Consider the following 6,896-nt stretch of genomic DNA (forward strand, 5'->3'; position numbering starts at 1 on the left):
GTGAAATTATTCAGCCAGCAGGGTTAAATCAGGAAGCTAACAAAGAAAGAACTGCTAAACTGCAAAGGGCTTACAAAATCACATGGAACAGATACAACAAAAGATGTATATCAAAAAATGTAAAATTACGACACTACAATACAGTCATCAAACCAGAGGCACTTTATGCATCTGAAACACTGATCATTGGCGGCAGGTCACAAATGAAAAGCATTGAGAAACAAGAGAGGAAAATTCTCAGAAAAATCCTAGGACCAAAGTTCGAAAATGGAATTTGGATGAAAAAGAAACCACACGAAATTTTTCAATTCACAGAAAAAATCACAGATACCATCAGAAAGAGACGACTAAAATTCTACGGACACCTACACAGAATGGATAACAACAGGCTGACAAAGAAAATTCTAAATCTAGCTCTAACCCTGAAAATCCGCAACAATTGTTTAGCAGAAATTCATGAAGATCTACAAGAAATGGGTATTGAGGACGAAACCATTCAAGATAGAATGAAATTTAGAAGCTTAGTAAACAAACATAAATTTGCAGAGAAACCAACAAGAAAAAATACAGGCTGGACAGAAACGCGCAGAAAGGAACACAGTGAAAAAATGAAGAAATATTGGGAAGAAAAGAAGAAGAAACATTGTGCAAAATAAGTTCAAACGCGCTCCACAGCTGGGCACAACGAATCAAATAATAATAATAATAATAATTGCCTGTTCTTGTCCACCATCGTGTTATGTTTACGAATAGTTTCATTGTAGTGATCACTTACACAAGACACGACATTGACTTCACCAAGCATTTCAAAGTCCATGGTACTATTGATATCACCCCTGTGGTGATCCATTTATCTCCTTTCCTAGAACGGGAGAATAGCGGGCAAGGAAAGCAGTAAAAGGTTTCTGAGATGTCACTTCCACATATCCGCGAGTTCTTGTTATATACGTCAGGAGAACTAATTTGTCTTTGGAAAGCCCTATTTTCATTTTTCTTTGTCTCCGGTTTTTTCAACAAGAAGTCTGGTGTCGGCCTGAAACACTCCTTCAGTTCGACTTTCTTCTCGGTAGAAAGAGAAGAAAACGTTAGTTCTTTAATATGTTCGGACGGTAATCATACTGTACGAAGTGCATACATAACACTACGCCTACATATAAATCACAACCTTTCTCCTAATTTCACCTTGTCACAGTCGCATCACGGTCATTCACCAACACAAAGTTAAACATCGCGCTCTCCAGTGAGTATGGCCATCATGAGTCAAGTGCGAGGAGCCAGTAGTTACAGTCGTTACTCGTTTCGTTAGTTAATAATCCTAAAAATTACAAGACTATTTTAAATGTATACCGGCACATTTAACTCAGGTAAGTGCCTCAGTAAAATAGTTCCTAGTTTTAGGAGAGAAATGGCATAAACTGACCCCTGTTAAATAGAAATCAGATCACCAATGTTTCGGGTAGGTTGGCTGCAACGATGGGCCGCGGCAGAAACGCGCCGGAATCTCCGTAGAACAGCACATCTCTACTGCACCTCTGATTGGCTCTCTCAAGGCCAGTCAAGCGAGACTCGGGAGTATTTGGTCCGCTGTGAGAGAGCGCCCTCCTGCGTAGGGCCAGCAGCGCATCGCGCCGCAGCACAGTACAACTCGCGCCCTTGATAATAATCTTATAGTAAAATATTTCCCTTGTTAACATTTAAGATTAAAATTCTCGAATTTAATGGAACCCCGTGGGGGGCGCGCGCCTTAGCGCCTCCCAAACGAGCCGCCACTGCATATAATTACTCAATTTTTCCATGAGAAGACTATCACGTACTACAATATTTTCCTTAATCTGGACCTCATTAAAAATATATGACTAATACTGTCACTCAACATCATGTTTTATTACAATAAAATGATTCCTACAATAGGCTATACATTTCATAATATCCCAATTGTTTATTTAGATTCCGCTTCAAAAAAATAAATACAATTATTTTCTACCATCACATTATATAACATCATGACTGTAGATCAATAAATTCATAGTCAAATTATATCGAATTTATATAACTCAATCCTAGCTCATTTCGCTGGTTACTGAAAGAAAAATGTAATTAATGAATTAATGGAAATTAATCCAACAGTTCTCCACACAACTAACTAAAAAAATATGTGCTTTCGGCACCGCACTAAACTACAATTAAATCTTACACGATCGTCAAGAAATACGCTGATAACCTGAACTGACAACATACTCGTAATAATAATAATAATAATAATAATAATAATAATAATAATAATAATAATAATAATAACAATTGTACACATACTTATGTGGCACAAAGAAAAATCCCTAAATAATTTGACTGTGTTCTCATACATTATCACTACGACTCGCGTAACTAAGACTACTTTACGGTAAAGTTATGTTTTAGATTCTATAAAAATTATGAGATGCACTCACATTTTGCAACCGAATTGAGCCCATAGTCAATGAGCTTCCGCCATGGTGAATTTAGCACTTCATCTTCAGCAAATTACACTTTTCCATTTTTCATGCTACATCCATCATTGTTCACACCCAACTTATATCTAATACATGATTACAACACTTAATTATTTTGCACCTAACACACGTATTAACACTACAGTATTACGCATTTTACACTGGAGCATTGATCAGCTTATCTTCGCCCTCCCTATCCTGTGTTTTATCGCGAAGAACTGCTGGTAGTAGTTATTTATCTCGGATGTCGGCTTTCTACACACACACACACACACACACACACACACACACACACACACACACACACACACACACACACACACACACACACACACACACACACACACACACACACACACACACACACACACACACACACACACACACACACACACACACACACACACACACACACACACACACACACACACACACACACACACCCTACAGCTCCAAACCTCCCCTAAGCCTTGACAAATAGTCTCCCGCAGTTTCCGCTGCTAAGGGTTCTATTCATCTATTGTCAGCTGACTGTCTTTCAAAGACCCTCTTATAATGGTGAAAGTAAATATTTATAACAGCCTTCCTTCAGCTGGTCTGCTACAAACATGTAAAGGACAGTGGTCTTTTAAACAAAAATTATTCCTCGCCTGTTGAAATGTCAGCCGCTAATACTGAACGTAATAAAGACTGTACTGCAATTATGCCGCGATTATTATAAGACACAAATTCTCCTATTAACATAATGGCTTGCTGTTCCACAAATTTATATCGTTTAATTCCATGATAATCTAAACGACACTCTCTTAAATACTTTATATTATGATTTAATACTGTACTTAAACTTGTAAGGATGCACTTTGTTACACCGCATTCGTCCATTGTACGGAGCCATTTTTAATGCACGTCTGCCCAATGTTGACTCTCACCAAATACAGTAGAGACAATACGCGACACTCAGCGAGATATCGAGAGACAGCTATTAGAGCTCTCTCTAGCGGGTAGACCTGAGAACTACTGATTCTGTCATAAGAGCACGTGTATTTGTGTGTGAAGTTTTTGGTGTTATTTATGCGTTTTCAGTGAGTTGACATAATTAAATAGTAGCGTGTGTCATTCCTTGATATCTCCTCTCAACATGAGGGGAAAGGTATGTGCTGTGTTTGGCTACAGTAACTATGAAGTAGAGAAGAATGCGCGGTCTTTGTTTCGCTTCCCTCGTGACAAGAAAAGCAAGTAATATTGTGTTTGCATATATATTCTTCCGGGGACAAAGAGATTTTTGTAGTACTTCATAATCTTCCGACCTGCTCGACCCATATTTTAACTGACTTATAATACGCATATTTTATTATATAGTGCAGCGGTTAACCTTCAATACCGATGTGTTGTTGTAGGTGTGATCTGTGGGTTTTGAAATGTCACACAAATGATTTGGATAAGGTGTACTAGAAAGAAGGGACGTTACGCTTATATAAGGATTATAAGATCTGTTCAGATCATTTCCAGGCCAGCGACTTTAGAAATCCTCGACTATACAGCCAAGGGTATGTTATATTTTTACTCTAATTGTACGTAAATATTCCTCAAAACATCACTATCGACAACATTTTCATACTTTTCTTTCTTTTATCCCTCTTCTCAGATTAAAGCCGGCATTTTACCTATTTTCCCTCTGTTAGTAGGCTTCATGTTAAGACGAAATTTGTCCAGCTTTAAAATATTAATTCATTTTATCATGTGTGTAAGGAATGTGGCGATATTTTTATTGACAAGTGTCTTAATGTGATGATACAATGTTTTTTAAACGAGAAAAAAGACAAAATCTAACCGTAAAAGTTCAGGCAGGAATGCTAAAGCAAAAAAAGTAATGCATAAATGAAAGATGAAGCCATTTCACAGCAGTCCATTTCACATCTTGTTTATATGTCTAATTTCAGTCTTTAAATAATAACCTTTTAAATAATTCTTCATTCATTTATCCAGAGTTGCTTTAGCAACTTTGAAGTTAATATCTTAGTAACACTTTCTTTCTATACGTAATTTATTTATTCATTTTCGTATATGCATTTCCATTGATATTTGAATTTAGCGCGACTTTTCAGGTCAAGTCACTAGGAGCGCCACCGTCGAATTGTCTCCCATTTTAACAAGTCTAAATAAGTGTCGCGTATTGTCTCTACTGTATTTGCTCTCACTGCGAACTGATTTGCGAGAATCGTGCTCTTTTCAAACTTGCTCGCGTTGTGGCGGGAAGATATCCACGTAGCAGAGGGAAATCCCCTACTCAAGGAGCGACACACAATCATTAAAAATGTTCAGTTGATTAATTGTACCACTTGATTGATTATGGAAAATGTCTGTCAGAACAATGATATGGTGTGATCATAGAATTGTTCGTCAGATTTTTTATAACACTGACAGCGTGGGTCGCACTAATTTTCTTACGTGCTGTTGATCCGGACTGTGTCATGGCGGTAACTACTCACACCTGGTATTGACTCATAGCTTAGTGCGTAATTAAATATTTGTTATTTAATTAACGTAATTACTTGATCGTGAATATATTTGGTAAATTCAAGTATTCTGGTATTCTGGAATCCTTCTTAATTATTTGCAGAGATCGCAGATGAATTGAATATTCTGTCCCGCTTTTTGCAAAATATATAAATGGTGAACTCTGATTGAGTGAGAGGTATTCGCTAGTCACTTTGACGGACGAGTCCATCAAAAATCGAGGGGCTTCAGGTATCATCTTCTTTGTTCTTCTGTCTCCCTTGCACTGAAACTATCCTTGTTCAGCACAGTGGAACTTTCCGCTGCTACTGCCTAGTACTCCCTCTCCTATTCTGATGTCATCAACCAGGTGTTACAATCATACTTTGCAGAGATAACTTTTTATCATAGAAAACAAACGTGGGCTTCATATACTTTCTTGTTCTCTAAAGATGGCCTCATGAATATTCCATAATTATACAATTTAAATCCACTGCATGAATACCTCATCTCTAATTTTGAAAATGATTAATTTAATTTGCCAACAGGCTCAAAATGATGGGTGCAGTACATAGGGGCGGAATAGTGTGGCAACTGATGTTGGCTGTCTCAAAACATTGCCCGCACGGCGGGGACAGTCAATGCAGGTGGTACGGGACGTTGCATATAGCACAGGTTTTTCTTGCCCCCTCATATGTAACTTGTGCCCTGTACCCCTCTATGGTTACGAAGGATGGAATTTGCTGTTTTAACTGAATTTTTATTTGTCGGATACCATTGGGTACTGGTAGACGGTAGAACTGTGACCACGATTCATCTTAATTATCTTTAACATTATCGTATTTCGTGAAATAATTTCTGACTATTTCATTCGGCAATTCCGGAGGAATATTAAACAGACGAACTCTAGTCACCTCAATTTCAGCTGCTTCAGTAAAAACCGGTGCTGCCTCTCCACTAAAAATTTGAGTGTACAATCTGTTTCAAATTTATGTAATAATCTCTCGTTAATTGTTGATGCAATTACCTTTATTTATACTGCATTAGCCGGGGCATCCAGTTGGAGAGCTGCTATCTGGTCGATGTTTACTTGGAGTGTTTCTGAAACTCAGGTGTGTATTTCCGCTGGTGTTGACCTTGTATAACTCCGCCGGAAACTGCATTTCAGTGTGTTTTTACGAATACTTTGTATGATTACTTTCAAATGGAACATTTAACTAAATAAAAACACTAATCTCAGAGAATAGTAGCAAGACTTGTTGGTAAAAGTTCACTGATCACTGCGGTGTTCTTGCTTATGCAAAACAAAACTGACATGTCTAACTCGCTCCGCTCTCTGCGGGCAACTGCCTTGTCGTAAGTTTGTATTCACCCAATAAGTTACCTGTGACAAGTTGCCTAATGTAACCGTTATTTATCATGGGTTTTTGTTGTGTGTATGGGTGCAGCAATAGAAGTGATAGGAACAGAAAACTCGGCATTGCTTTTCATCGATAATTTTTTCTTACGTAGACACGCATGTTTATTTTTCATGGACAGAACGTCATTATTTTAAAATATGGATTGGTGTAGGTTCCCTAAGAACCCAGACTGTCGGGCCCAGTTAAGAGGAACTGGACACCTGGTGTTCATAGTGTTATTCGTACGGAGCACTTTAGGCCTGGCCAAATTAATGATAGTTAGATGACTTAAATTAAGATAGTGGCCGATATGCTTTATTGTTCCGTTTGGATGACATTCTAAATAATAATGGTTTGCAGAAAAGGAAGGAAGCAGAATCGAGGGATGTTGACACGCTCGAGCCAAGTAATATTGTACTGAAGGGAGCTATCGGTGCCATTAATACTGCTCAGGTGAAAAAGGTGAGAACATTTCCTATTTTATTACAGGAAGAGCTTTGAACACAATATA

This window comes from Anabrus simplex, chromosome 8, assembly GCF_040414725.1.
Source record: "Anabrus simplex isolate iqAnaSimp1 chromosome 8, ASM4041472v1, whole genome shotgun sequence".
NCBI classification, from domain to species: domain Eukaryota; kingdom Metazoa; phylum Arthropoda; class Insecta; order Orthoptera; family Tettigoniidae; genus Anabrus; species Anabrus simplex.